This window comes from Chiloscyllium plagiosum, chromosome 29 (genome assembly GCF_004010195.1).
Source record: "Chiloscyllium plagiosum isolate BGI_BamShark_2017 chromosome 29, ASM401019v2, whole genome shotgun sequence".
Classification (NCBI taxonomy): Eukaryota; Metazoa; Chordata; class Chondrichthyes; order Orectolobiformes; family Hemiscylliidae; genus Chiloscyllium; species Chiloscyllium plagiosum.
Window position 1 is genome coordinate 47,228,342 of NC_057738.1, and position 16,497 is coordinate 47,244,838.

At 43.0% G+C, this 16,497-nt stretch overlaps 1 long non-coding RNA gene across 2 annotated transcripts; it reads right to left on the reverse strand.

Annotated features, from left to right (window-relative positions):
* Positions 1-896: 896 nt before the first annotated feature.
* Positions 897-15,087, reverse strand: LOC122564309. 2 transcript variants are annotated; one of them, XR_006315869.1, is made up of 3 exons: positions 15,038-15,087; positions 12,835-12,910; positions 897-1,143 (listed from the first exon to the last, which is right to left on the reverse strand). It is a non-coding gene; the product is annotated as an uncharacterized LOC122564309 (long non-coding RNA). The 2 variants fall into 2 exon arrangements; XR_006315868.1 differs by lacking the exon at positions 897-1,143 and adding an exon at positions 4,448-4,559.
* Positions 15,088-16,497: the final 1,410 nt, after the last annotated feature.

Here is a 16,497-nt window from a genome sequence, read left to right on the forward strand (position 1 = left end):
GTCAAAGTATCATGTGATTTCAATTGGTTTCAGTTTTAATTTTATCTGCACAGCAACCAGCTCAGATGAGCATCTCTCGAGGAGAATGTTTCTTTCTTAAAACAAGCTCAACAATCCCTTCTCAGAAAGTTCTGTTTCCCCTGAAGTTAAAGGAGACATTTTAAAATGTCATAATTCTCAAGTAGGAGAGAATAATTAGACTAAGCTTAGTCAATGTAACTCCTGCCTTTCTCGGCCTTCTACATGTCACATGTTCAATTTCATCACCACATTCAATTAACTGAAATTCAGTTTTAACGAGGATTACTCCCCCTGTCAACATTGAGATGGCATTCAGTAACCTGTGCAGACCCGAATAGTTGGGTTGTCACTTGTACAGCTTAGAACAAACAACATTTCAAACAGAGATAAGGAAAGATTTCTTTACTCAGAGGATGGTGAAGCTGTGGAATTCTATACCACAGAAGGTTGTGACAGTCAAGTCACTGAATATAATCAAGAATGAGATACCTTGTTAAAGACATCAAGAGCTATGGGTAGGAAGTGGACCTAAGAGATAGAAGATTAACCATCATCCTATTGGATGGTGGAGTAGGTCTGAAGCATTGAACGGCCTACTCCTGCTCCTAGTTTCTGGGTTTCTATGAAGTGTGTCAGATTATTGAGATATTGATTTGGTGCAGCCAAAGCACATTTATAACTTGTGTCTGCACATTAGGGCATGTTTAACAGGTGAGGGCTGGAACATCTAAAAAAAAACTTGTCTATCATTGGAGCTTTCAGATTGAATGGTGTTGTGTGGAATGCACTGAGTCTAAAAGTGCAAAGAGCCCCAACAAAAATGTAACCACGTCCTCTACAATAACCCCAAGTAACTTTACTGATCTTTCCAACTTTTCTTTTATTCCACAGCATTAATGACCTTGTTGCTTATTGCTTTGTTTCCTTAATTTATGAGACGATTCTTTTTCATTCACAAATGCTTTAATTGCATCTTCTTCTGATCCAACATGATGTTTGAAATGGGTTCCAGCCTGTGGTCACGAGCACCAGTCCTGAGGAAAGTGGGCAGGATGACATTGAGTCCAGGTGACTGCCCATACAGGAACTGTCCTGGGTCTAGTGTTCTTGTGAAACATATACCTAAAGGTGCAGAGAGGGTTCATATCAAAGTTAGAAAGATGTGATATATCCAAGAGTAGGGACAAGATAAGAGAGGAAAACAATAAAATGGGAAATGACGGTCAGAGAAAGGCAGCAAGAGACAGATAGTAATTATTGAAAACATAAACAAGAGATTTTACTTTGATTGACTCTTGGAATGTGGGCATCACTGCTTATGTCTGTATTTAACACTCATCCATCAATACCTTGAGAGCAATTAAATGTCAGCCTCAGTGCTGTGAGTGTGGAGTCAAATATAAGCCAGACCATCTGGTAGCTGGTAGTAAGCATGGGTTTGGAAGTCTCAGGATTTTTGGTGAATTTCTGCAATGCATCTTGCAGACAGTTAAATGGGCTGTTTTGTCCTGAATCACACACTATTGCCACTGAATGCTGCTGGTTGAGACAGTGGATGTTTATGGCTGATGTGGTGTCAATCAAACAGTTGCTTAGAGTGTTCTTGGAATTGCACCCATCCAAACAAGTGAGGAGCATTCCATCAGACTCTTGACTTGTGCTTTGTAGTTCGTAGACAGGATCATAGAATCCCTTCAGTGTGGAAACAGGTCCTTTGGCCCAATATGTCTCCACTGACCCTCTGAAGAGTAACCCATCCAGACCCATTCCCCTACATTTACCCCTGACTAATGCACCTAACCTACATATTCCTGAACACTATGGCAATTTAACATGGTCAGTTCACCTAGCCTGCACATCTTTGGACTGTGAGAGGAAACCGGAGCACCCGGAGGAAACCCATGCAGAGACAGGGAGAATGTGCAAACTCCACACAGACAATCGCACGAGGCTGGAATTGAACCTGGGCCCCTGATGCTGCAAGGCAGCAGTGCTAACCACTGAACCACCATGCCACCAGGCTTTGGGGAATCAAGAGTTGAGTTATCACTACAGGATACCTAGCTTCTGACCTCACTACATTTATATGGCTGGCTGAGTTCAGTTTCTGGTCAATGGTAACTCCAGAAGGTTGAAATTGGGGAATTCAGTGATGGTAACACTATTGAATATTAAGGGGCATCACTCATTGGGATGGTCACTGCCTGCATTTGTGTGACATGGATATTACTTGACAGTTTTCAGACCAAACCTAGATGATGCACTGTGGTCCAGTGACTGATGACTTCCAAAACTGTTACAGAAATATTGATTTTTTTTGTGAACATGGGTAAAAACTCTAAATGTAGAAGCCAAGTTTAAACGTAGCCAGACTCTAATTTGTGATCTAACAGACAGTACTCATGCAGCCAGGCCTTGGATAATCAACTTCCCATCAAAAGCAGACAGGCCTTCTGCTGCCTGATCTTACGCTCATACAATCATACAGCTCAGAAACAGACCCTTCAGCCCAACTCATCCATACTGACCAGGTTTCCTAAACTGAGCTAGTCCCATTTGCCTGCATTGGGCCCATATCCCTCTAAACTCTTCTTATCCATGTACTTGCCCAAGTGTCTTTTAAATGTTGGAATTGACCCATCTCCACCATTTCCTCTGGCAGCTCATTTATACATGCACCACCTTCTCTGCAAAAAAGTTGCCCCTTAGAATTCTTTTGAATCTTTCCTATCTCACCCTACACTTATGTCCTCTAGTTTTGGATTCCCCTACCCCAGGAAAGATCTTGGCCTTTCACCTTATTTATGTCCCTCATGATTTCATAAACTTCTATAAAATCACCTCCTATACTCCAGAGAAAGAAGTTCCAGGCTGTTCAGCCTCTCCTTATAATTCAAACCTTCCAGTCTCAGTTACATTCTTGTAATTCATTTATGCATCCTTTCCAGTTTAATAACAGCATTCCTATAACAGGGTGACCAGAATTGTACACAATACTCCAGATTTGGCCTTACCAGTGTCTTGTGCAGTCATAACATGACAACTCCCGCACTTAATGATAACCATAAACAGATATTGCTGGAAAAATTCAGCAGGTCTGGCAGCATTTGTGGAAAGAAATCAGAGTTAACGTTTCGAGTCCAGTGACCCTTCTTCAGAACTGATGGCAGCTAGGAAAATAGGGTGGGGATTGGGGGGGGCTGCGGAAGGAGTGATTGACAGATGGAGATATAGCTCAAAGAGAGAGAAGAACAGTTAGGCAGAAAAAGGAGTGGAAAACAGTCAGCTGCTAATGAATCACTGCTAATAGGGATTATTCATGGCTCACAATGGATTGAGAGGAATAACAGACCCATGTAATCACGAGGCCTGGGCTGGGGGTTGGTGTAAGCACATGGAAGAAGATTGCTCAAACCCTAAAATTATTGAACTCAATATTGCATCCAGAAGGCTGAAGAGTTCCCAAGCAGTAACAACTCGACGCTCTGACCAATGAAGACAAGCATACCAAACACCTTCTTTAACACCCTGTTTATCTGCGACACCACGTGCACAGAACTATGTAGCTGCACTCGCAGGTCTCTCTGTTCAACAAGACTTCCCAGGGCCCTACCATTAACCGTGAAAGTCCTGCCTTGGTTTGCCTTACCAAACTGCAACACCTTGCATTTATCTGAATTAAACTCCATCTGCCATTCCTCGGCCCACTGACCCAGTTGATCATGATCTTGTTGTGCTCTTCACTGTCCACTATACCACCAATTTTGGTGTCATCAGAAAACTTACTAACCATGCCTCCTATATTTTCATCCAAATCATTTATATAAATGACGAGACAACACGATTCCCAGCACCGCTCCTTGTGGCATGCCACTGGACTCAGGTCTCCAGTCTGAACAACAGCTGTTAGTGGCTACATCGTTTACTCTTCCAGTGAAGCTGCTTTGTTGAAGAATGATACACAGACTTGGTGGCACCTATCAAAGTCGGAGACCGGGGGCATAGCATGAAAAAGGACATCATTTGACAATTGAAGGTACAATTCCATGTTCTGTGACCTCCAAAAAACAGAAAGTAGTCACTTGTCTCTGCTTATTGCTAATATTGGACACATGCCACAGAATCTTCAAGAAAAGTAACCCAGGATGCTGAGCTCTGCCTTTTACTCTTTCAATGACACCTCCAGAGAGCACCTTCAACTAGCAGCTGAGCTACACAGCATCTCCAGTGTCTTGTCCCTCATAGCCAGCATCACCAGGCTGACCTAACCAAGAAACACCAACACGGGAGATGACTCAAATACCAGAACCAACCCTAATCAAAATGGGAAACCCACATTGACAGCTGCAGAGCCTGAAACAACAGCCAACCCTCAAAGACTGTGAGGAACAGCCTTTCCCAGACTGATTAAAGCGTATTCCCTGTCTCTTCAAATGCAGTGGTGGGAACCTGTCGATAATGCGCAGCAAATTCTCGATGCACATGTAGCTTTGAGACTGCGGTTACTTAGAGATTGTAAGTCTGTTTACTGAAGAGTCCTGTGAAAAGATTGATAGATTTAATTCAAGTAAAATAGGAGAGTCTTGATAAAGTATTCTGTAAAGTTGTGTTGGGCACTTCTCTATTATGTCCCCCTCGTCTATTTCACGATGTAATGCACTCAAGTTAAAAAGGGTTATTGAAAACTGGTCAAAGGTTAGTCAGGGGACACTTACTCACTTTTCACTTTACAACATTGGTGTTCCTGGGTGGGTCAGGGAAGAAGTACCCAAAAGGATATTCCAGTAACTTGCACCCAACGAGAAAAGAAACTAGAAATCAGGTAGAACCAGGTGAATTCATTGTAAGGTACACAAACCATAAATTTCAAGACAGGAGCCTCAGAGGGGATTATAGGGTATACGCAAAGGCCAGCCATATGAATTGGGAGAAAACCTATTGGTGACAAACCGACATTGGGTCTGGAATCAGGAGGCTGGAATTGCTGGGAGGAAGCACATAGTTGTTTAGGGATAAGTGTTCACAAAGTTGTGTTGGACTGTCCCCTACTCTTGTTCCCTAAACTGGTTAAGATTAGTTAGGGATTATTTAACCATCTTTCACTTTAAGACATCCAGGGCATGATCTATTTGGACATGGATTGCTTCAGTATCTGAGGAGTCATGAATGGTGCTGAACATTGTACAATCTTCTGCAAATATTTCCACTTCCAACCATATGATGGAGGGAAGCCATTAATGAAGTAGTTGAAGATGGTTGGGCGTAGGACACTACCATGAGGAACTCCTGCAGAGATGTCCTGCAGCTAAAATGACTGACCTCCAACAGCCACAACCATCTTCCTATGTGTCAGATATGATCCAACCAGAGGAGATTTGCCCTTGATTCCAGTTTTGCAACTCCTCGATGCCACACTCATTTGATTGTGACCTTGATGACAAGGGCTGTCCCTCTCCCCTCCCCTCTGGAATTCAGCTCTTTTGACCATGTTTGAACCAATGAGGTCAGGAGCTGAGTGACCCTGGAGAACCCAAGCTGGGCATCACTGAACAGGTTATTGCTGAGCACGTGCTGCTTGATAGCTCTGTTACTGACCTCTTCCATCACTTTATTGATGATGGCGAGTAGACTGATTGGACGGGAATTGGCCAGGTCGGTTTTGTCCTGCTTTTTACATACAGGACATACCTGGGCAATTTCCACATTGTCAGGTAGATACTAGTTCAGGGGTGGGGAACCTATGGCCTGCTAGGCCATTGTGTGTGGCCTTTTGAATGAATCCAAATTTTGCAGAACAAATCTTTTATTTTTTTATTAATGTTTTTTTCTTTCTTTATTATTTTTATTTTAATCTTAAAATGAATATATTTAAAATACCAGAGAGTAAAAGAAAATTCAACGAAATAATCCTCGCAGACTAATGTGAATTTTGACGAATATATAATTGAAGTTTCTTGGATGTGGCCCTATTAGATTACAACTAACATAATGCGGCCTTCCAACATGAAAAGGTTCCCGACCTCTGCCCTAGTTTGTAACTGCTGAAAATGTGTTGCTGGAAAAACGCAGGTCAGGCAGCATCCAGGGAACAGGAGAATCGACGTTTTGGGCATGCGCTTTTCCAGCAACACATTTTCAGCTCTGATCTCCAGCATCTGCAGACCTCACTTTCTCCTCCTAGTTTATAACTGTACTGGAACAGCTTGGCCAGGGGAGCAGCAAGTTCTGAAACACTATTGCCAGAATGTTATTAGGGCCCATAGCCTTTGCAGCATCCAATGTCTCTAACTGTTCCTTGATATCAAGTAGATTGAATCAAATTGCTGAAGATTGGTATCTATGCTGTGGGGGACCACTGGAGGAGGCCGAGATGGATCATCCACTCAGCACTTCTGACTGAAGATTGCTCAAATGTTTCAGCCTTATCTTTTGCAATGATGTGCTGGGTTCTTCCATCATTGAGGACGGGGATATTTGTGGAGCCTCCTCTTCCAATGAGTTCTATCAATTGTTCACCACCACTCATGACTGAATGTGGCAGATCTACAGAGCTTAGATCTGATCTATTGGTTGTAGGATGACTAGATCCATCTACCACTTGCTGTATGTGCTGTTTGGAGGCAAATAGTCCAGTTTGGTAGCTTCACCAGGTTGACATCTCATTTTTAGATCTTCCTGGTGCTGGTCCTGGCATGTCCTCCTGCACTTTCCATTGAACCAAGGTTGATCCCCTAGCTTGATGGTAATGGTTGAGTGGGGGATATTCCGGGCCATAAGTTTACAGATTGTGTTGGAGTACAGTTCTGCTGCTGTTAATGGCCCACAGCACCTCATGGATGCACAATCTTGAGTTCCAAGATCTGTTCCTGCTCTTGTATTCAGTACCTCATCCTTTTTTTATTGTCTTATCGATCTCTCCTGTCACCTTCTCTGACAAATGGACATTCACTCCAAGGGGTCTTTCTTCCTCTGCCCCTCTCAATACCCTCCCATTGATTGTGTATTCCTGGTTTTGTTTGCCCTGCCCAAATGCTTAACCTCACACTTCTCAGGATTGACTTCCTCTTGTTTCGTTTTCCCCATAAACTATTACAGCAGCAATCAACAGCCAACCAGCAATCAACAGCCAACCAGCAATCAACAGCCAACCAGCAATCAACAGCCATTGTGTTCACTGTTAGTGGCAATTTTACTTCAAAGTTCAATGTATTTGAAAAACAACGTCAGCACAACATAGAGTTGTGCCATTCTACCAGGATTTATGCAGATGTTTCACCAACATTATGACAGTAAATTTGAGAAATTTCCATGCATTTTATGTATTTTGAAATTATTTGCAACTTTTGTTTGTACTAACACAGCACCACCAGGAGGGGGCGAGGGATGCCCATAGAACAGTTTTCCAGTTGCTCTGAAATGAATTTCTCCAACACTAACAGAGTTTAAACACAACAGGGAATATATTTCAAAAACCTTTCCCTTCATATCCATCATTTTAACCTTCTCCATGATCTTCCTTGAGTTCCTGATGGGATTTGTTTGGCAGGGATGATGTTCCTGGTTTTACACTATTATTCCTGGTAGGTCACTGAACAGAGGAAATGAGGTGTAACAGGGAGATGCAGAATGGCCTGAGCTGCTGAAACCAGGAGGGTGTGGACTTCAAGATTTTGGAAACTTAATATTTCACAGATGGAACTTTGCTTATTTCTGTATTTCTTTTGACTGGGTCCTGAAATTTGTTCCAATTTCCTATTTCAACTGTGAAGTTATTTTCTGTAAATAACGTTGGTATCAATTCAGAGAGAAAGGGCTCAGAGAAAGTAGACAGTGGGCCCCACTGTCAGTGCGGGGAAGGCAGTGGGACCTCTGTTCAGTGCGGGGCAGGCAGTGGGCCCCACTGTCAGTGCGGGGCAGACAAGTGGGACCTCTGTTCAGTGCGGAGCAGGCAGTGGGCCCAAAGCAGTCAGTATTAAAGAGCCAACTGAAGGGCACACTATTTACATAGAACAGTACAGCACAGTACAGGCTCTTCAACCCAAGATGTTGTGCTGAGCATTTATCTTAATCCAAGATCAACCTCACCTACACACCCCTCAATTTACTGCCATCCATGTGCTTGTTCAGCAGTCGCTTAACTGTTCCTAATGTCTCTGACTCTACTCCCACCGCTGGCAGTGCATTCCATGCACCAACCACACTCTGTGTAAAGAACCTACCTCTGAAATCTCCCCTATACCTTCCTCCAATCATCTTAAAATTACAACCCTTCATGACAGCCATTCCTGCCCTGGGGAAAGGTTTCTGGCTATCCACTCTATCTATGTCTCTCATTACCTTGTACAACTCTACTGAGTCACCTCTCTTCCTCCTTCTCTCCAGTGTGAAAAGCCTGAGCTCACTCAATCTCTCCAATCCTGCAGCATTTTGGTCAGTCTCCTCTGCACCCTCTCTAAATCATTTACATCCTTCCTGCTATGAGGCGAGCAGAACTGGACACAATATTCCAAGTGAAGTCTAACCAGGGTTTTACAGAGCTGCAGCAAAACCTTGCGGCTCTTAAACTCAATCCTCCTATTAATGAAAGCCAAAACACCATACACCTTCGGTTATGTTTACTTTAGTGATATGAAGGGACATGTAGATACTGCCTCTATTCCTGATGAAGGGCTTTTGCACAAAACGTCGATTTTCCTGATCGTCGGATGCTGCCTGAACTGCTGTGCTTTTCCAGCACCACTCTAATCCAAACGTGTAGATACTGCAGGGCAAGTGTTAAACCTAGGAGAAGGGCAATTATGATGCATAGGATGGGTGAGGAAACTGCAGAGGATGGACACAACAGAAATGTGGAGTTTATTCAAGGAACAGCTACTGTGTGTCCTTGATAAGTATGTACCAGTCAGGCAGGGAGGAAGTGGTTGGGGCAGGGAGTGTGAAAGTTGAACTTCTTTCAAGAGGAAGAAGACTTATGTTAGGCTGAGGTGTGAAGACTCAGGGTGCTTGAGAGTTATGAGTTAGCCCGGAAAGACATAAATAGAGAACTAAGAAGAGCCAGAGGGATCATGAGAGGTCATTGGTGGCACAGTGGCTCAGTGGTTAGCACTGCTGCCTCACAGCACCAGATTCCCAGATTCAATTCCAGCCTTGGGTGACTGTCTTTGTGGAGTTGCACATTCTCCTAGGTCTGCGTGGGTTTCCTCTTGGTGCTCCAGTTTCCTCCCACAGTCCAAAGATGTGTGGGTCAGGTGAATTGGCCATGTTAAATTGCCCATAGTTTTAGGTGCATTAGTCAGAGTGGGATGGGTCTGGGTGGGTTACTCTTCGGAGGGTCAGTTGGGCCGAAGGGCTTGTTTCCACACTGTAGGGAATCTAATCAATCAGACAGGATCAAGGAAAACCCTAAAGCATTCTACAGGTATATAAGGGATAAAAGAATGACTGGAGAAAGATTAGTGCCAATCAAGGACAGTAGAGGGAGGTTGTGCGCAGAGTCTGAGGAGATAGGGGAAGTGCTAAATGAATATTTTTCATCAATATTCACACTGGAAAAAGACAATGTTGTTGAGGAGAATACTGAGAAACAGGCCACAAGACTAGATGGGATTGAGGTTCACAAGGAGGAGGTGTTAACAATTTTGAAAAGTGTGAAAATAGATAAGTCCCCTGGGCTGGATGGGATTTATCCGAGGATTCTCTGGGAAGCCAGGGAGGAGATTGCTGAGCCTTTGGCTTTGATCTTTATTTCGGCATTGTCTACAGGAATAGTACCAGAAGACTGGAGGATAGCAAATAGTGCTCCCTTGTTCAAGAAGGGGAGTAGAGACAACCCTGGTAATTACAGACGAGTGAGCCTTACGTCGGTTGTGGGTAAAATGTTGGAAAAAGTTATAAGAGAAAGGATTTATAATCGTCTCGATAGGAATAAGTTAATTAGGGATATTCAACACAGTTTTGAGAAGGGTAGGTCATACCACACAAACCTTACTGAGTTCTTTGAGAAGGTGACCAAACAGGTGGATGAGGGTAAAGTGGTTGATGTGTATATGGATTTCAGGAAGGTTTTTGATTAGCTTCCCCACGGTAGGCTATTGCACAAAATACAGAGGCATGGGATTGAGGGTGATTTAGCAGTTTGGATCAAAAATTGGCTAGCTGGTGGATGAGGGTAAAGTGGTTGATGTGTATATGGATTTCAGGAAGGCTTTTGATTAGCTTCCCCACGGTAGGCTATTGCACAAAATACAGAGGCATGGGATTGAGGGTGATTTAGCAGTTTGGATCAAAAATTGGCTAGCTGAAAGAAGACAGGGGCTGGTGGTTGATGGGAAATGTTCATCCTGGAGGTCAGTTACTAGTGGTGTACCGCACAGATCTGTTTTGGGTCCACTGCTGTTTGTCATTTTTATAAATGATTTGGAGGTGGGTGTAGAAGGATGGATGAAATTTGTGAATGTCACTAAGGTCAGTACAGTTGTAGATAGTGCCAAAGGATATTGCAAGTTACAGAGGGACAAAGGAAAGCTGCAGAACTGGGCTGATAAGTGGCAAATGGAGTTTAATGTGGAAAAGCGTGAGGTAATTCACTTGGAAGGAGCAACAGGAATACAGAGTACTGGGCGAATGGTAAGATTCTTGGTAGTGTATTAGAGAGATTTCGATGTCCATGTACATAGATCCCTGAAAGTTGCCACACAGGTTGGTAGGATTGTTAAGAAGGCACAGTGTGTATAAGCTTTTATTGGTAGAGGGATTGAGTTTTAAAGCTATGAGGTCATGCTGCAGCTTGACAAAACTCTGGTACGGCCACATTTGGAGTATTGTGTGTAGTTCTGGTCACTGCATTATAGGAAGGATGTGGAAGCTTTGGAAAGGGTTCAGAGGAGATTTATTAGGATGTTGCCTGGTATGGAGGGTAGATCTTATTATGAAAGGTTGAGGGACTTGAGTGTGTTTTTGTTAGAGAGAAGAAGGTTGAGAGAGTACTTAATTGAGACATATAAGATAAATCAAAGGGTTAGATAGGGTGGACAGTGAAAATCTTTTTCCTCAAATGGCGATGGCTAGCATGAGGGCACACAGCCTTAAACTGAGGGGTGATAGATATAGGACAGATGTCAGAGGTAGTTTCTTTACTCAGAGTAGTCGGGGCATGGAACGCTCTGCCTACATCGCCATTGACTCACCAACTTTATGGGCATTTAAATGGTCATTGCATAGGCATATAGATCCTTGCTTCCTCATCCTTAAGTAAGCTTCCTTCTTCCTCTTGATGAGAAGCTCCTCTTCTCTTGTCATCCAAGGTTCCTTCACCTTACCATTCCATGTCTGTCTCAGTGGGACAAAGTTATCCAACATTCATAACAAGTGCTCCTTAAACAGTCTCCACATTTCTGCTGTGCATTTCCTGCAGAACAACTGTTCCCAATTTATACTCCACAGCTCATGTCTAATAGCAGTGTAATTTCCCCTCCCCCAATTAAATACCTTCCCGTTCTGTCTGTTCCCATCCCTCTCCATGGCTATGGTAAAGGTGAAACAGTCATGGTCACTGTCGCCAAAATGTTTTCCCATTGAGACATCTGACACCTGGCCTGGCTTGTTGCCTAGCAACAAATCCAAAATGGCCTCTCCCAGTCAGCTTATCTACACACTGAGTCAGGAATCCCTCCTGGACACACCCAACAAAATCAGCTCCATCCAGACCATCTGCACGGAGGAGGTTCCAATCATTATTGGGGAAGTTGAAGTCACCCAGAACAACAACTCTGTTCCATCAGTACCTTTCCACGTTCTGCTGTCCAATCTCTCTGCTGTTTTTTTGGGGGGCAGGGGTCTATAGAAAACACCCAATAAAGTGACTGCTCCTTCCCTGTTACTGCCTCCCACCCTTCCTGACTCAGTGGACAAGCTCTCCTCAACAACCTCCTCTTCTGCAGCTGTGATGCCCTCTCTAATTAACAATGCCACTCCCCTCTTATTTTACACATCTCTCAGTTCTTTTTAAAAGATTTAAATCTGGAACTTCCTGCAACCATCCCTGCTCCTGTGAAATCCATGTCTCCATTATGGCCACAACATCAGAGTTCCTAGTACTGACCCATGCTCTAAATTCATCATGCTTATTCCTGATATTGCTTGCATTGAAATAGACACACTTTTACCCATCCCTTTGATCACATATTTCATAATAAAGAATAGCTAATTAATAATATTGGTGTAAAAGCACCTTTAGGCCACAATGTAATAGGATGTTACATTATGTTTGAAAGTGAGGTATTTCATTTTGAAGTAGCGGGGTTTCAATTTAAATAAGAGAAATAATGACAGTGTGAGGCAGAGACTTGTTGACCTGGATTGGGAAATACATGGAGTGGGATGACTGTACATAGGCAATGGATAGTCTTTAAGGAGTATTACATGGTTTACACCAATTATAGATTGTTCAAAGGACAAAATTCAAAGGTCAGTCAGCTGTGACTGACAAAGTAAGTGGAGGATTGCGTAAGCTTAAACGCTAAGAGGCTGTAAAGTGAGGTGTACAAAGGGACCTTGGTCTCCTTCTCAATGAAGGTTAACAAGCTGTTAGGAAGGCTAAAGGAATGTTTGCCTTTATTCCAAAAGGATTGAAGTAAAGGAGTGGTGAAGACTTGCTTCAATTATATAGGATTCTGGATCAATGGTGCTGGAAGAGCACAGCAATTCAGGCAGCATCGAGCAGCTTCAGCAAAATCGACGTTTCAGGCAAAAACCCTTCATAGGAGCTTGGTTAGACCAAAGCTGGAGGACTGTGTACAGCTTTGGTCTCCTTACCTCAGGGAAGACATTATTGCCAAAGAGGGAGTACAATGAAGGTTCACCAGTCTTGCTCCTGAGGTCAAGGGTTGTCCTATGAAAAAAGAATGAGCACATTGGGCTTGTATTAGACAACAGGACCATGAGAGTGATACCACTTAGATCTGAGAGAAAGATGTCTTTCTTTGACCCAGAGTACTGTGCTTCTTTAGAATCCTGATCTACAGAGAGCTGTCGAAGCTCACTTTTTGAGTCTGTTGAAAAGAGAGATTGCTAGATTTCTGATTCCCTGTGATGTACAGGGTTATGGAAACAGATGAGTAAAAGGCATTGTTCAGTCATCATATTGAACTTTCCCTCCCATTCTGCCAAGGACATGCACATCCTTGGCCTCCTCCTCAGCCAAACACTAGCCACTTGACACCTGGAGGAAGAACGCCTCATCTTCTGCCTTGGGATGCTCCAACCACACGGGATCAGTGTTGATTTCACCAGTTTCTGCATTTCCCCTGCACCCTCCTTATCCCAGATCCAACCCTCTAGCTCCATACTGCTGTCTTGACCTGTCCTGCCTATCCATCTTCCTTCCCACCTATCCACTCCACCTCTCCAACCTATCACCATCACCCCCCTTTCATCAACCTATTGCATTCCTAGCTACTTTCCCCCAGCCCCACCCCCTACCTATTTATCTCACAGCCACCTTGGGGCCCGCCCCCTGCATTCCTGATGAAGAGATTATACTCAAATGTTGACTTTCCTGCTCCTTGGATGCTGCCTGACCAGCTGTGCTTTTCCAACAGCACACTTTGATATCAAATGGTGGGGCATGCTTGATGGGCTGAATGGACTACTTAGAGGAGAAAGTGAGGTCTGCAGATGCTGGAGATCAAAGTTGAAACTTTATTGCTGGAACAGCACAGCAGGTCAGGCAGCATCCAGGGAACAGGAGATTCGACGTTTCGGGCACAGGCCCTTCTTCAGTTCTCCTGTTCCCTGGATGCTGCCTGACCTGCTGTGCTGTTCCAGCAATAAAGTTTCAACTGAATGGACTACTTCCATTGCTATACTCTTATTACTATGAACTCTCTCTCTTTCTCGTTCTTCATTTATTTAAATGTACTTTATGTTTGCTGAAAATTTGACAAAAGTTATAGTCAAAATATAATCTTGGAACCATTAGGACACAAAGGAATATCTGGGCTGTTCAAACCTCTATCAGGATACTGGAACACACCAATCCATGCCATTCCTGCACTCTCCACCCCAGCCCTGCAAATGTATTCCCTTCAAATGTCCACCCAATTTCCTTTTCAATTTATTCACCAACTCTTCATCTACCCACTTTGTAGGCAGCAAGTTCCAATCATTGCCACTTGCAGAGTTAAGTCATTCTCTCACATGCCTGTGAATCTTTTATCCAAAGATCTGTATCTTATGCACATAGTCCCATTAGTTGATCTTTTCACTTCGATCAAATCTCCCTCAATCCCTTTTGGTCAGTGTGAATATCATCAAACTTCCCAACCTCTCCTTGTTGCTAAAACCCTTCACCTCAGAAACCATTTAGGTAAATCTCCTCTGCACCATCTTCTCTGAAGGGGATGCAGTATATTGTAATTGTGGTCTAACCAGGATCTTGCCCAGCTGCAGCACAATGACCCTGTTTTTGTACCCGATGCCTCTGCGATGAAGACCAAAATTCCATGTGCTTTGCTAATCAAGCTCTCAAAATGTCCTTTAACCTTTAAGCACTGATGCATATGAACCCCCTGTCTCTCAGCACTTTTCAGAATCATGGACTCAGTCTATTTTGCCTCTCCCTATCACCTCTGCCAAAGAGAATCACCACCTGACACTTCCCTGCCCATTCCACTGGCATTTTCTGTGTTCTGTTGTGAGCAACTACTACCATCCTCATAACTGGCCATGGTTCCAAGTTGGTACCTTTGGTCAATCTTAGAATTTTATTCTGTTTTTGATGTCCAAGTTATTTATTAATTTATCATAAGAACCATAAAGCTTAATAAAAATATAGCCAGATATAAACATGATTTACAATTCTTCATGTCAATTATGAAATATGTATTTTTTTAAATGTTTGTTTTCAGTTAAATATTTATTTTGGACGTTAAAGATAGATGATGGGTGAACAGGGGTATAGATGGATAGATAGACAACTGAATGTGAAGGGTAGAAGAAAGAGAGACACAAAGATTACCTTTTAATGCTGCCAGAGACACTTCTTGCTTCGCTGCTACTTTAATCTTTATCCTAGCAACACAGCTATTTATAGAAGGGGAATAAAATGAATTCATTAAAGCTGTGACGATTTAGGTGTTGGAGAAACTGAATGAATCATTGATAGTTTATTGAGTGCAATGGGAAATGGTGTTAATCTGCAGGTGGTTGATGACTACAATTACAATTTCTGAATGTGACTGTCATCAGCTGCCAGATAACAAATATCAATGATCTACTGATTCAAACAACAGAGACACTCGCCAAATGCCAGAAAATTAGTAGTCAGACTCTTTTAAATTATATCTTTCTGCTCTATTACGTTTTGGATCTCCTGGAGATTTAGACACACCATTTGACAATTAGAAGCTGATGCTTCGTCTAATCAGACACTTTTCTTATGTTACACACTAAGGTGATAATTGTAATTCCACGTTCTCATCTTCCAATTTTCTACAGCATCCTGTCCATCAAATAGGGGGCAATGAAATGTTTATTCAAAGCCAGGAGGAATTACATGCAAGCACATTTGGTGAAAATGTCAAGCTTATATCACCTCAGTTACTGCATGATATGTGAACCAGGCCAATCAGTTAAATGCCTGTGGACACACAGAAGGGAAAAACACATCATCTCACTGATCTCCAAACCTTTGGCTTCAGACTTCCTGCAAAATCACAAAACCACAGCAAGCCCCAAACATGAGTTTTCAATTTAAATGACAACGCAACTCAACACTACTTGTTAGCCACAAACAGACACAGAGATTGTTTCCTCCAAATATGTTAAGAAGTTTATGTTCCTCACCAACCCACTACTATCTAAACAAGTCATGTTTTGATATGGAAGTAATTGGAGTAGAACAAATTGACACAAACAATTGATCACATGACAAATTCAATGTCAGAATGTCCTAGCAGTAAAAGATGCAATCTGCAATCAATTTGATAGGTTTAAGGGCAATTTGATCAGAAAGACACTATATGCCCTGCTATTGGTAACTTTCCATCCAAATCGTCGAGCAAGATGTTTCAGATGTCTCTGGGAGAAGATGATGAAGATCACGCAGCCAATGAGTGCGACCAGAGGTGGGAAATCTGCTTATCACTCAGTAGAGACTCTGCCTCTGAGATCTGCTGGCCAATCTGATTGGCTGGAAGCTCTCCAGAGCCATTGGGAGGGCAGGCCACTGGGATGGCCATAGTCCCATAAATATAAATACCAGGAGTCCAGGACACAGTACAGAGGGAGGGTACTCATGATGGTAACAGGTGGGAAGGCCTCCTCAGGATTATGGCATAAAGAGGGGTTGGTGGTTTGGGGGGGAATCCCCAATACGGATGGCTGCTCTATTTAGAAAAGGGAGCAACAAATTTTTTTTAGATTACTTACAGTGTGGAAACCATTCCTTCAGCCCAACAAGTCCACACCGACCCACCA